Consider the following 16,106-nt stretch of genomic DNA (forward strand, 5'->3'; position numbering starts at 1 on the left):
TTTTGACTAAGAATATGGTTCAATGGTACAAGAATATTATTGCAGCCATGCATACAAGACGGGGATGTGGCAACGGAAGAGTTTGAGTTACCATGCATACATGCCAACCCTCCCTCTTCAGGCGGGAAACTGCCAATTATAAGGGTTACAAATCGGTTTGCTGCATGCAGAAACCCGATTCGAAGTTTTTTTAGACTTCCAGAAATAAAATATTGATACCTGTCATGCTCAAATCTCCCCCTACAAGAATTACCTCTGACATCAAAGGTTAATACCTTTTCCTTAATTCTTGGAGGAGGACATTAGAGCATGTGACATGCCTCGACATTTTATTTACATAGAGCAAACAAAAACAGAGTTTAGAACTCTGTTTTTGCTTGCCAGAGTTTAAAACTCTGTTTTTGTTTGCCAGAGTGTAGAACTGCCAACATTGAAATGCTGATGGTCTGTCGCCATACATACCAATAGCCTCTGCTCCAGTATGTCAGTGAGGAAAATACAATCTCCTGACTATTTTTTTTTAAATCCCCCACTTGCCTGCTCCAAAATGATGGCATGTAAATATCATGGTATAATCAAGCAAATTCCCCAAATATCCCAGGCAGAATGTAGTTCTTCACTAAGGGACAGCTATTGCATTTCATTTGTATTTACTGTTTCATGTAGCTTTTCTTATAGCTTCTTTGCCGTTTTCTTATGGTTGTTCTGTTTTGTTTAGGGCTGTTTTCATGTCAGATTTCTGTTAACTGCACTTATTGTTTCCTATATATACAAAGTGGGCTTAGGGTCAGAGCCTTGCATATGACTGTATGTCTTTGTTGTCTAGTTCAATGTTTACCTCTTGATTGGATGGCTTTCCTCTTTATTCATGTTTGTCCTGCCCGAACATTTAGGTCTCACTGTGTTCTGATTGGTTGACTCGTATTCTACCACTGATGAAAATATATGTACCATAATATAAGTTTATTACAGTTAGAAATATATAAATGTTTAAAATATTTTAGATTATCGCTTGTTCTCATATACACTTTAAACTTATTTAGATATAATTTTGAGACGAAAAAAATGAGGGAATGGCGTTCCCGGCGTGACACCTTACATCTATGATGTAACACAGGGCGTGGCAGCGTGTAGTTGTCGCATATGCAACGTGCAGCGGGCGTGATCCCATACGTACATGACGTAAGGCGCGGCTTGGTACTGCGTACTCGTCGCATACCAAAGTAGTAACTGGCGCGACCACATAAGTATATGATGTTACGTGGGACGCGGTGCCACGAACCCGTCGGATATGAAATGCGCATCCTTTACGAGTTTAGCAATATGGTGGATAGGATTCGCATTCTGATGGAGCTTGGTACACTACCGGTATGGGACTTCAGTATTCTAAAAAAAAAAAAAAAAAAGAAAATGATATACATACTTTTTTTTGAAGATATAAAACATTACATATTTTTCAAATAAAAAAAAGGATAATTGAGTTCCAAAATCTAACAAAAAAAATAGAAAAAATATAGGTTTTATAAATATTAAAATATGAAATTAACATTTAAAAAACCTTTGAAATTCACTGAAAAAACCATAGGTTTTACAGACGTTATAGTTAGGAATTAGCATTTAAAAAACCTTAGAAAGTTACTGAAAAAACCATAGGTTTCAGGGACGTTATAGTTAGTTGGACATTTGACTCATATAAAACCAGAAAAATTCACCCGTTATAATTAGTTGAGCTAACTATAACTCGCGCGCCCGCAATGCACTGGTGATGACGTCACATATTACATCACTCATGACATGGTCAGTGACATCACTGATGACATCACTGATGACATCTCAAATGACGAACTAGGAGCAATGTTTGTTGCCTACAACACTACATCATCTGCAATAGCGACTCAATCTGAATTGTAAACACTGCTGTCTGCAGTGTAGGCCAGAGAGCGGTCAGCAAGGGCCCACAGCCACGTGGCGTTAACTTGAGCTGACCTGTTTGCCGTACACGACGCAACAAAAACCGTGTGCGGACAATGTGATGATGTGTATGCGTGGTGCGGACAGAGCGCACTGGAGCAATGTCTTTTGCCTACAGGACTGCGCCATCTACAATAGCGACTCTATCTGAATCGTAAACACTGCTGTCTGCAGTGTAGGTCAGAGAGCAGTCAGCAAGGGCCCACAGCCATGTGGCGTTGACTTGAGCTGTCCTGTTTGCAGCATACGAAGCAAGAAAAACCATGTGCGGACCCTGCAATGATGCGTATGCGTGGTGCGGACAGAGCGCTCTGGAGCAATGTCTTTTGCCTACAGGACTACGTCATCTACAATAGCGACTCGATCTGAATTGTGAGCACTGCTTTCTGCAGTGTAAGTTGAAAGCAGTAGTGTGCACAGTCTTCCATGAATACTTTTTCTCACTTCCTCTTCACAAAATACAACATAAATTACACAAAACTCTGCAATAAATAAATCAAAACAATTCGAATTGCGATCTCTGCTGTCCACTGTGTACACTGTTATTCAGTGTTCTTTAGCACTACCAAGAAGAATTTGGTCATTGTACTAGACCTATGAGTCATCTTAAAAAACTTCTTCAACCAAGTATACTAAAAGGCTATTGTGTATATTTCAATAGCTGTTGTAATTAGTTGCCTGCTGGATTCTGTAATTAAACAATCACCACTCGATCTGAATTGTGAGCTCTGCTGACCGCAGTGTTTAGGCCAGAGGCAGTGGTCATTAATGCCTCACAACCACGTGCCGTTGGATTCGGAAGCACGGAGTTGGTTGCACCTGATCGGAGGGGGTACACAGAACTCATCACAAACTTTAACCTCTGACATTCTCAATCACAGAATCAAGACCCCGTTTCACTGTTCTGACCTGCTGTACCACAGTGTACTCCACCGACTGGTGCCAACCAAGCACAATAATCATGTGCAGCAGTTAGCTACGGAAGCACAGAGTCCGATGCACCTCAACGGAGGGAGTTCTGTAAAAAACAACAAGCAGCAGGTAATATCGGACATCATCCATTTTGGGATCAAGACACCGTTCCACTGTTGGGACCTAGAGTTGGTTACACCTGGTCGAAGGGAGTACCTTCATCTGCACTCTCAGATGCAGCTCTAACATCGTCCATTCTAGGATCAAGACCCCGTTCCACTGTTCCGACCTGCTGTACCAAGGTGTACTCCACCCACTGCAGTCAGCCAAGCCCAATGATCATGTGCAGCACTTAGCTACGGAAGCACAGCGTCTGATGCACCTCAACGGAGGGAGTTCTCTGAAAACCCAGCAGCAGGTAATATCGGACATCGTCCATTCTGGGATCAAGACAACGTTCCACTGTTAGGACATAGAGTTGGTTACAGCTGGTCGAAAGGAGTACCTTCATCTGCACTCTCAGATGCAGTTCTAACATCGCCCATTGTGGGATCAAGACACCGTTCCACTGTTGGTACCTGTTGGACTACTGTGTAGTATACAGAGCACTCCACGGTGCTGGGCCTCAGGCTGAGCGTTGTCTGCCTGTGTCGCGATGGCCAGCATTGATCTCAGGAGCCTTCCCAGCTCGCAGACCTTGGCCCAGGAGCTTCCGCCGGCACGTGGTCGGCGCTCTTTCACATACGGCGGTGTCAAAAGGTGAACTGTGGGGCATATGTGCGTCGCAGCGGCCATGATGGTTTCTGGGTACCGGCAAGCTGAGAGCACTATTCCCGCAGCCACCTTCGCTCACGGCGTCAGCCTTGTGGTGGTGTAAGCTGCGCAGACCTGACAGACATGTTTGCCATTCCGGAAGAGAACCACACTCAGAGAAACATGCCTTTTATTCATACCCCTTGCGTACGCCGTGCCAGCCCACTACGCTAAAGATTTGGGGGAGAGAGGGGGCACGTACGCGCTATGTTTTCGTAATCTTCCCTACTGACTGTACTATCATGGTCCACTGTCCACTTCACTCAATAGACCATCAGTGTATCCTCACATGTACATGTCTGTGCGTGCTCTGCATACTCAAGTCTCTCCGACACATCCCCTCAACACTTTGCATTGTATACTTTTATAATCGAGAATCACTTGCCACCTTCGCACATACTTTGCTCCCATCTCTCCCCGCATTATGCATTGTGTGGCAGAGGTGCTATGTTTGGTTTGTGTACATGGCTAGCCACGGTTCCCACAGTACGTAGTGTCGTTGTGTCTGCTAGGTGTACATGTTGTTTGTCATCTTGTATGTGATTATATAAGGTAGTGCGTTTATTTACGAGCAGTGGTTTCTCCCATTTACATATCGCTGTCTTAAAGAGGATACCAAAGTTGTTCTCACAGGTGAAAAGTGGGACCATAATGGCAGTCATTCATTACTACGCAAGAATGTCCAACTGCACGACACTTCTAAGCTTACAGCCCCCAATCTTGCGTGCTTTCTTAAAAGCACGCCAACTCCCACAATCAGACCAACATTCACACAGCTTTCTAACGGCAGTTATCTGCTTCTTAATAACATGGTCTGCTACGCAATGTGAGCTGGCATACCGTATGTCCTTACTGTTTCAAACCGGATAACTTCCTCTGGCAATCTCTATTCCCACACAAAGTAACTCCCAAAGTTCAACTTGGCCTTCAATACCTACTTTGAAAACAGATTTTATTAAACGGAGCAAAGTGCTTTTGTTTCAAACAGAAGTGTCCCTCACTTCTCCAAAAGTAATTTATCGACTTCAAATAGCACGAACTTCAAGTAAAATACACTCCCTTTTAAATACGAACCTCCCATTACACTTTGTGAATTGTTAAACAATTTTCAACACATCTGACATTTAAGGTCTGGCACACTTTTTTAACACTGTCTCCTCCGGCCTTCTCACAGGCTTTCTAACTGTTTTTAGTCTAATACCAGACTTCATTCATTCCATCATCTCTGGAATAACAGGAACAGTGCCCATAATTCTCGCTCTGTTTGCGGCCATCCTACTACTATTTTAGCTTGTTAAAAATGGCTGCGCTTCCTGTGGTAACAAGCGTGTCCGACAGAATACGCCACTACGCGAAGCTACATCAATACCGTGAAAAAATGGAACAACTTTTCGGCTGCCTGCCTCTATCTATTATCGGAGCCAGCTACAACATGACATTTATTTACACATATACAATCTGCGTACAACCATCTTTTTATTGCAAAACTTGCCAAATCGAAAGCCGAATGGATCTATGCCTTGCCAACATCCCAGCAAACGCTCCCGATATCCAGCAGGTAATGGAGTATCTTGAAAACCATGAACTTGATTGTTCGTACAGTGGAGCAATGGCGGATGCAACGCAAAAAGGTATCCTGGTGGAATGGGATTTCTGCGCAGCCGTGAAAGATCTCCTGCAACGTGCGACCTTTGACAACATCGCAGATTGCCTGCCAATTCAAATTGCCGCTCCAACATTCGAGGAACATTACTGTCCCTTCGAGGATATGAATTGGACATTACGCATCTCAAGCCTCTGAAGAACTTCCGGACTGCAATCTCCAAGACTTGTAAGCAATTCACTTTATTCTTGGATCGATTTTTTCCAACTTTTTTGACTTTTTCCTATACATTTTTTAATACACTTCAATTGAACGATTTTCATATAATAACATTCTAAGTATGCTTAGGCATTTGAACTGGGTTTTCATTATTGGCCCTTACGTCTCCACACTAACCAGGGATGGATGATGTTTAGCCTAGGCAAATACGCTATTTACTTGCTAAATTAGCCTAAACCCGAAATCCATTTTGAAACCATATCTATTCTTTGTACACACGTCTCTCTGCCTGACTGCTATCCACGAAACCCTTTCACATAAATTAGCTCATCCTCAGCCTCTACTCAAGAGCTGGCGATCAAGATAAAAAAACACGGCATTGTTTAGGAACTGGTTGGCACAGTGTGGTAATCCTATCCTACCTTTATTTTCATTCTACAATTTACAGTCATTCATGTCTAATAGGTATCAATGTTTATGTCACATGGAACTGTAACATGTAATGTGGAATTGGCTGATGCAGGAGCTTAGGTTTGAATACCGTTACAACAAACAATTGATGGACGGAATGCTGACAATGCAGACATTCTCCCCCAGTCAAGAGATCTGGGTTAAATCCATCGTTCTTTTGCCCACTACACCACCTCAGTTTAGACATGGCCATTTGCAAATCAGTCTTGACCCTGTGCCTCATGGGAACAGTCCAGCCCGAACTGCCAAGCCATGTCTTCCCTGGACCGGAATCAAGCATCCTAGGACCGGTTTCTGGCTATCAGCCGTCATCAGCCAGGATAGCTTGACTCCAGTGGCGTAGTGAGCACGGGTCCCACGTCTGGGAATACCCATCCCACTTAGGGCGAAAAGCGTTACAACAAACAAATGATGGACAGAATGCTGACAATGCATACATTCTCCCCCAGTCAAGAGATCTGGGTTAAATCCATCGTTCTTTTGCCCACTACACCACCCCAGTTTAGACATGGCCATATGCAAATCAGTCTTGACCCTGTGCCTCATGGGAACAGTCCAGCCCGAACTGCCAAGCCATGTCTTCCCTGGACCGGAATCAAGCATCCTAGGACCGGTTTCTGGCTATCAGCCGTCATCAGCCAGGATAGCTTGACTCCAGTGGCGTAGTGAGCACGGGTCCCACGTCTGGGAATACCCATCCCACTTAGGGCGAAAAGCGTTACAACAAACAATTGATGGACGGAATGCTGACAATGCAGACATTCTCCCCCAGTCAAGAGATCTGGGTTAAATCCATCGTTCTTTTGCCCACAACACCACCCCAGTTTAGACATGGCCATATGCAAATCAGTCTTGACCCTGTGCCTCATGGGAACAGTCCAGCCCGAACTGCCAAGCCATGTCTTCCCTGGACCGGAATCAAGCATCCTAGGACCGGTTTCTGGCTATCAGCCGTCATCAGCCAGGATAGCTTGACTCCAGTGGCGTAGTGAGCACGGGTCCCACGTCTGGGAATACCCATCCCACTTAGGGCGAAAAGCGTTACAACAAACAATTGATGGACGGAATGCTGACAATGCAGACATTCTCCCCCAGTCAAGAGATCTGGGTTAAATCCATCGTTCTTTTGCCCACTACACCACCCCAGTTTAGACATGGCCATATGCAAATCAGTCTTGACCCTGTGCCTCATGGGAACAGTCCAGCCCGAACTGCCAAGCCATGTCTTCCCTGGACCGGAATCAAGCATCCTAGGACCGGTTTCTGGCTATCAGCCGTCATCAGCCAGGATAGCTTGACTCCAGTGGCGTAGTGAGCACGGGTCCCACGTCTGGGAATACCCATCCCACTTAGGGCGAAAAGCGTTACAACAAACAATTGATGGACGGAATGCTGACAATGCAGACATTCTCCCCCAGTCAAGAGATCTGGGTTAAATCCATCGTTCTTTTGCCCACTACACCACCCCAGTTTAGACATGGCCATATGCAAATCAGTCTTGACCCTGTGCCTCATGGGAACAGTCCAGCCCGAACTGCCAAGCCATGTCTTCCCTGGACCGGAATCAAGCATCCTAGGACCGGTTTCTGGCTATCAGCCGTCATCAGCCAGGATAGCTTGACTCCAGTGGCGTAGTGAGCACGGGTCCCACGTCTGGGAATACCTAAAAATCTGAAAATGTTAGTTGATGTTCTGTGGAGAGGCCTAGCGAGGGCAATTATAATAGGCACACTACTGGGGTGGTGTGCCTCATGGGAACAGTCCAGCCCGAACTGCCAAGCCATGTCTTCCCTGGACCGGAATAAAGCATCCTAGGACCGGTTTCTGGCTATCAGCCGTCATCAGCCAGGATAGCTTGACTCCAGTGGCGTAGTGAGCACGGGTCCCACGTCTGGGAATACCCATCCCACTTAGGGCGAAAAGCGTTACAACAAACAATTGATGGACGGAATGCTGACAATGCAGACATTCTCCCCCAGTCAAGAGATCTGGGTTAAATCCATCGTTCTTTTGCCCACTACACCACCCCAGTTTAGACATGGCCATATACAAATCAGTCTTGACCCTGTGCCTCATGGGAACAGTCCAGCCCGAACTGCCAAGCCATGTCTTCCCTGGACCGTAATCAAGCATCCTAGGACCGGTTTCTGGCTATCAGCCGTCATCAGCCAGGATAGCTTGACTCCAGTGGCGTAGTGAGCACGGGTCCCACGGGTGGGAATACCCATCCCACTTAGGGCGAAAAGCGTTACAACAAACAATTGATGGACGGAATGCTGACAATGCAGACATTCTCCCCCAGTCAAGAGATCTGGGTTAAATCCATCGTTCTTTTGCCCACTACACCACCCCAGTTTAGACATGGCCATATGCAAATCAGTCTTGACCCTGTGCCTCATGGGAACAGTCCAGCCCGAACTGCCAAGCCATGTCTTCCCTGGACCGGAATCAAGCATCCTAGGACCGGTTTCTGGCTATCAGCCGTCATCAGCCAGGATAGCTTGACTCCAGTGGCGTAGTGAGCACGGGTCCCACGTCTGGGAATACCCATCCCACTTAGGGCGAAAAGCGTTACAACAAACAATTGATGGACGGAATGCTGACAATGCAGACATTCTCCCCCAGTCAAGAGACCTGGGTTAAATCCATCGTTCTTTTGCCCACTACACCACCCCAGTTTAGACATGGCCATATGCAAATCAGTCTTGACCCTGTGCCTCATGGGAACAGTCCAGCCCAAACTGCCAAGCCATGTCTTCCCTGGACCGTAATCAAGCATCCTAGGACCGGTTTCTGGCTATCAGCCGTCATCAGCCAGGATAGCTTGACTCCAGTGGCGTAGTGAGCACGGGTCCCACGTCTGGGAATACCCATCCCACTTAGGGCGAAAAGCGTTACAACAAACAATTGATGGACGGAATGCTGACAATGCAGACATTCTCCCCCAGTCAAGAGATCTGGGTTAAATCCATCGTTCTTTTGCCCACTACACCACCCCAGTTTAGACATGGCCATATGCAAATCAGTCTTGACCCTGTGCCTCATGGGAACAGTCCAGCCCGAACTGCCAAGCCATGTCTTCCCTGGACCGGAATCAAGCATCCTAGGACCGGTTTCTGGCTATCAGCCGTCATCAGCCAGGATAGCTTGACTCCAGTGGCGTAGTGAGCACGGGTCCCACGTCTGGGAATACCCATCCCACTTAGGGCGAAAAGCGTTACAACAAACAATTGATGGACGGAATGCTGACAATGCAGACATTCTCCCCCAGTCAAGAGATCTGGGTTAAATCCATCGTTCTTTTGCCCACTACACCACCCCAGTTTAGACATGGCCATATGCAAATCAGTCTTGACCCTGTGCCTCATGGGAACAGTCCAGTCCGAACTGCCAAGCCATGTCTTCCCTGGACCGGAATCAAGCATCCTAGGACCGGTTTCTGGCTATCAGCCATCATCAGCCAGGATAGCTTGACTCCAGTGGCGTAGTGAGCACGGGTCCCACGTCTGGGAATACCCATCCCACTTAGGGCGAAAAGCGTTACAACAAACAATTGATGGACGGAATGCTGACAATGCAGACATTCTCCCCCAGTCAAGAGATCTGGGTTAAATCCATCGTTCTTTTGCCCACTACACCACCCCAGTTTAGACATGGCCATATGCAAATCAGTCTTGACCCTGTGCCTCATGGGAACAGTCCAGCCCGAACTGCCAAGCCATGTCTTCCCTGGACCGGAATCAAGCATCCTAGGACCGGTTTCTGGCTATCAGCCGTCATCAGCCAGGATAGCTTGACTCCAGTGGCGTAGTGAGCACGGGTCCCACGTCTGGGAATACCCATCCCACTTAGGGCGAAAAGCGTTACAACAAACAATTGATGGACGGAATGCTGACAATGCAGACATTCTCCCCCAGTCAAGAGATCTGGGTTAAATCCATTGTTCTTTTGCCCACTACACCACCCCAGTTTAGACATGGCCATATGCAAATCAGTCTTGACCCTGTGCCTCATGGGAACAGTCCAGCCCGAGCTGTGGTAGCCTCCTGGGGCCCTTTAACGTATTGCTTAACAAATTAGGCACTGGAGAGGGGAGGAGAGTGCCATATCTCTGTAGATATGGTCCTGTCCTGCTCCCTCCCTGTCATACCACGCAGCGCAGCCTCTTTGGGTAATGTATCTTTTCTAGAGATCTTTATTTTGTATCCAGGATCCAGATAGTTTGTTAGGTTAATGTGCCTGTTGCAGAAAACTGCCAATACCCAAACTAGTAGTATTGTGAATCTAATATGATAGCCTGCCATGGGCTGCTATAACAGACTATCTTTCAAAAATAGTTTAATATCTAGATAATCCTTCCAGAGTCAACATGCTGAGTATTCATCTCTTTGAACCATACATTATGGAAACCATACTCAGGGTATCTGCGGCTGAAAACATTCATATTATAATTGCCCTCGCTAGGCCTCTCCACAGAACATCAACTAACATTTTCAGATTTTTATGTATTGTGATTTAAGACCTGTGTAGTATGAATCTGCTTTTAAAATGAATTGTCTCCTTTGAAATTCTGCTTTATCTAATTTATGGTCATAACAAATAAATTGCTGTAATGAGGTCCTATGCAGTTAATATACTAAGGGGCTTATTTACAAGCCTCTTGCGCCACCCGTACTTCACTTTTCCCATGTTAAAAATGACGCAAAAGTGGCGCACGGGGCTTGTAAATAAGCCCCTCAATGCATAATAGTTGGTGAGCATGTGTGCTAGTGTTTTTATTGGGAGAAGTGTGGGAATGCTGGGTGGTAGGAATGTTATGGATCCTCACAGATTCTGGAATGTTCCTCCACAGAAATATGGGGAAAATCTGTGATTTAGCCACCGTTTGGTGTTTGCAGGGCAATCTGGGTAATAAAATATATTAGGATTTGCATAGGCCACACCACCCCAGACTACTCTAGGTGCTTCTCTTCCGAAATGTGTGGGCCAGAATGCCAGAATGGGTCAATTTGCAAGGCAAGGCAAGGCAAAATCTTGATGTTTTCTTGCATCTTTAGAGGGTTTAGGGAGGCCTTTCTTTCACGAGTGAGAGCCCAGTCACACAAGTAGGGTCCTAATGTTATCAGGGAAGTGTAGGGGTGCTTTCTTATAGGACATTAATGCATCCCTACAGATTCCATTAGGGTGGTTTGCTTTCACTTTCTTTTGCTGTGTAATGTCAGTGCACACAGCCTGCTGCACAATACAACAAAACATCAAACTCGGGACTCATGGGAAGCATGGTGTTTTTACTGGAAACATTTTCTTTTCCAGTACTGTGGATGACCTGTTGAAGTCCACTGCGCTGTGAAGGTAATGTAGTGGACGTCAAAGAACAATTAGCTACCCTAAAGCAGTTACAATCAACCAGATCTATGCAGCCTGAAGTCCTGTCTAACAAGAATTAACAACAAGCTGCAGGGATATGATGACCACATTATACTAATGTCTTTGTTCCGTGATCGTAGGGGACTTCTCCAGTCTGGAGAACAGCAAAAAGCACAGTGGTTAATGAAATGTGGCAGGGGCTGGAAATGGCCATGCACAGTAAGGAGAAATTTAAAGTTGCCATAAGTGGTCTGTGGAGAAGAGGGCTAGAGAGAGAATACAAATATTGAGAAGTACAGAGGTAGCAGAAAAGATGGAGACAAGAAGTTCTAGAAAAGGAAAGACGATTGAGAGAAAGAAAGGAGAGTAAATAGAAATAACAAGAGAGAGAGAGCAGAAAAGACAGTAAGGGGAAGATAGATTCAGCAGCAAATAGAAAGGGTGGAGAGAGGCAGTGAGGGCAGAGATTACGAGACAGGGAGGCAATAGAGAAAGTAAGAGAACGCTTAAGAAGCAAAATGAGAGCTAGATGCACTTGGAGAAAAGGTGATTGGAGATTTTAAGATGTATTTATAACTTATCATGTTTGGTTAATGCACCAGGTCCAATGTGATTTCAATGTACAATGCTGCATGTTATTTGCATGTTATTTTCCAAAAATTCACCTAGCATAGTGGTCTTTAAAGTCCTTATAAGGTATAATCATTGTCACTACACTGCATTTTGGAAATTGCCTAGCAATGGCATCTCCTTGTTATTTGTTACTATATACTCTTGATGAGAGTAAAGTAACGACACCTTTGAAATGCTCATCAACCATGTCTACATTTGCTTGTATAGTTGCTCAAAAGTACAATCTAATTGCTGAGAAGTCTATGTTCTATTAAGGAGGTGATTTGGCTTTCTACTATAGATTGAAATAAGGCAGCCTATTAGCTATTTCATAAAATGAAGTTGAACTTTTATTTGATTCTGTAGCAATGTCAAAGAATCCCTTCGGAAATAAATATTTTCAATTTCTAGTACACAAGGCAGGACTCCATGCTTTGTACATTCACCACTCAGAAAAGTGCATGCTTGTCCAAGCAATGCGTGCCACATAGAGGATACCACCTTGAGGATGCTATGCAGGGAGTCTACTACATGTTAAAGCATGGAGGTACCATGTAAGCAGCATCGAAGAGAGCCAGTTATCAGAGAGCAGGATTTTAGATGCAAACCATGAAACCACCAATCAGACCGTTGGAGGCAGTGTCGCTGCCTGTCTTTCTACTGTACTTCTAAATAGAGATGGAACTAGTTTCGTCAGTCAGGCTAGAGGCTTCAAATAGACCCATCCTGGGCTCACACAGTCAGCTATCCTTTATCATGCCTACCGGTCTTGCTGGTCGATGTCTAAGAATGGTCTCCTTTATTACAACACCGTTTGCACAACCTTCCTATAACTATATGGGGTGTATACCAATATCGGAGTCTGCTTCAAGTCCGTGCTGTTTTTACAGGAACTTTTGATCAATGTAATTAAATGATGCATCTTTGGCACAACCTTATAGTGAAAATCATTGTGGGACCTTCCCAACATCCCCAGTAAATTGGCATTTAAATTCTATTTAGTTTTCACCATTGTTGCAGCCCTAAAATGTTTAATACACACAAATTATTCCCCAAGATGTTGATAATGAATATGTTCCAAGCTCTCTGTAAAGTTATTTCAAAAAAGTGATGAGGTAAATTAAAACCTCACTTACAAAGGTGTACAGAATTAGGAAACTCCACACTTTATGAAGCAAAGAAAGTTTCCTAACTTTACCTAAGGTAAGGTTTATCCTTTCGGACCGTCCAAGGGTCATGATTTCCTGATGCAGAATGTCCCAGGCAGGACATCCTCCAGTAAAAACATGTTGAGTGTGGAGGCTGTACATCCATTCCCTGAGTTAGGTGGTGCCGGATGGAGGGATCTGAGATGAGGCCAGTCTATTTTGTTTTAAAGAAAAGAACCTCATAAAGTTTGCATTTTACAAAGCTTGAAAAGTTTAGAAGATGCACAAAGTTGCTAGCCAGCCTACCTTACAGCTTAAGTCCCAACTAGTTGATGGGATTTAAAGTTGGATTGCGGAAGTTGATTGACATGAACTCTGAATGCAGAAACTTGAATATCGATGGTACAGAATATCAAATCTAAAATATCAAGAGGTAAGTATAGAGGGACAGATTTACAAGCACCTTGCGCCACTTTTGCTTAATTTTTCCCATGTTAAAAATGATGCAAATGTGGCGCAAAGGGCTTGTAAATCTGCTCCAGAGTTTTTATACCTTACGCCACGTATATGTACCTATGCAATATATATATCTTCAAGGTAGGTAGATGCGGAGTTAGGAATAGTAAATAGAAAATCTATACCTCCCTATATGTACTTACCTTTCAATACTCTTTCTGCGATATTCTTGTAAAATGGTATTTTGGGTGTTGATATTTAGTAGTAAAACCAGTATTTGAAAAAAAATGCACTTATAGAGCACAGCTTTAATGTTTGGTCATAGCTGAGGGCCATGCCCCCCAGAAATGTAATTCTGGCTACGGGCCTGTGTGCACCATTGCTCAGTCCTTCCAAACCCTTACATCAGCTGCAATAAAACAAAAGCAGCTGCTAAGAATAAAGAATGCAGATAGCTGAAGCTCAAAAAGGGACCAGAATGTAAGCAAACATCTTAAGGACATCGGAAAGCAAAATGAGACAGGTATAAATTCTTATGAAAGCGAAGCCTTCATTGATTCCATCAGGAGCATCCCATTTGCACTAGAGTAGATAGAGGCTATCTACAGAACCTTTTGGGGGCGGGGGTAACTCAAGAGTTAGTACTACTTCTTTTAACCTGATGGCTATTTACTGAGTGGTTCAATTGGAGGATGGACGATCTAATTAGGAGGCATAAAAGGACCTTAATCAATGGAATGTTTTTCTTCCCCCTCAGCCTCAACCTCTTCCTCCTCACAATTGTTTACTGGTACGGCTGATATTAAGCTGTAAAGAGTTTTATTTTAGAGATGTAAATGAAAGCTTGATCCCAGGAAGCGGCACAAGGCATATAGTCAAAGGATAATGACACACATTAAAGTTAGTGGCATACTGACGGACCACCATTGTTGCCTCTGCTGGATCAGCCAGCAGTCAATCATTGGCATCATTCACTAGATTATTGCCTTTGATGGGTTGGAGTTCTTTCCTATTTAGGGTGGACACAGACTTTGTCTGCCTGGGTTCCACATGCCAGGCATGTCGGACCTTGCAGTGAAAATGATCGGTTGTTCCCAAGAGCAGGAAACAAACTTATCTGCTCGCAGGGATAATTTTATATGGTTTCTCAGAAACATCCCCCTGCTCCGAGTTTTTTATTTCAAAAATCAAACAAAAAAAGCTCAGTAGCAGCGGCCCGGACCCTGCCAAAGAAGCCGGCCGGGCCCAAGGAGGGGAGACGGAGGTAGGGGTGGAGTTTGGGTTCTGGGCACGGGCTAACAGAAATGCACTGGTACCAATCCTGATGCTGCAGGAAAGCAGCGTCAAGATTAGCCTGAGAGCCTGCTACTTGCGCTCCCAGGCAGACTGGGAGTCTGTGCCTGCTGGGGCTGGAGAGGGCTTCACTGTGCATAAAATGTTTGACCAGCCTGATACGGATGGCCAAACACCTCATCCACAGTGAAGGGGTGCCCATCACTCCCCCACCAGCAGTCCTGGGGGCGGGTTGTGGGAGCAGATCCTGGACCAGCCCCCAAGGGTCCTGGGGGCGGGTCCAGGGGATTAAAATAAAACAACAATAAAACGGGTTTAAAACCAGTTTTATCATTGTTTTATTGACTGGGGGGCAGTGCTCCTCCACTCCAATAGGTCGTCCACCGTGGCAAAAGCTGTGTGGTCTACCAGAAAATGGCTGCTCACTCAGCATTCATTTCTGAAGAATGTGCTGTGCCATTTCAGCAGAAGCACTTTTGACAAAATGGCCCACCAATGTTCCAGTTAATTCTGAATAGGTCAAGCTGTTTGCTGTTGGAAGGGAGGAGCAAGGGTCTCCACCATTCTGGTGACTTAGGCAGACTCTCAATTGAGTTTTAAATGACTACCTTCCATTCTGAAAGTCCTGGGGTTTGGGTTACAACGATATATTTCTGAAAACAGAAAATGAATTAAATAGTAAAGTGATTTATAACCCAATATCACAAAAAAAACTAAGTTGTAGACCTGGGAATGCACCAAAAAGATATACCTTCCCAGGTGAGGTGTAACGAGGAGAAATATCTTTATTTCTACAGGTTACTTCCTCTTTCTATGTGTTCTGTATGCCTCAGGGGATTGTTTTTGTGCAGAAAGGTGTCCCTTCCTGCACAAAAACAATCCTCCTTACAACATTGGTGCTAGGCAGCCAAAACGGTGTCAGTGCAGGGACAAAGACAGGAATTATGCTGTATACTTTTAAATACAGCGTGCTGCATCACAATCTAATAAATATGCCCCTCAGTATTTGTACTCAAATTAATCTAATGTTTACTACATTTTTGCTGGTTTGATTTGGTATTACAGTAAGCTGTAAGTTGGTTGAACACCAACCACAAAACCACAAGGGGTGCAAACAGTGCTCGAGGTGTAATTTCACAAATCTAAAAAAAGTGGAGTAAATGGCTTTTGTACCCATTTTAATACTGCCTCAATCTCTAAACATAGCCTTCACTTTCTTTATGGGATGCACCACCTGGTCC

This window comes from Triturus cristatus, chromosome 2_2 (assembly GCF_964204655.1).
Source record: "Triturus cristatus chromosome 2_2, aTriCri1.1, whole genome shotgun sequence".
Taxonomy (NCBI): domain Eukaryota; kingdom Metazoa; phylum Chordata; class Amphibia; order Caudata; family Salamandridae; genus Triturus; species Triturus cristatus.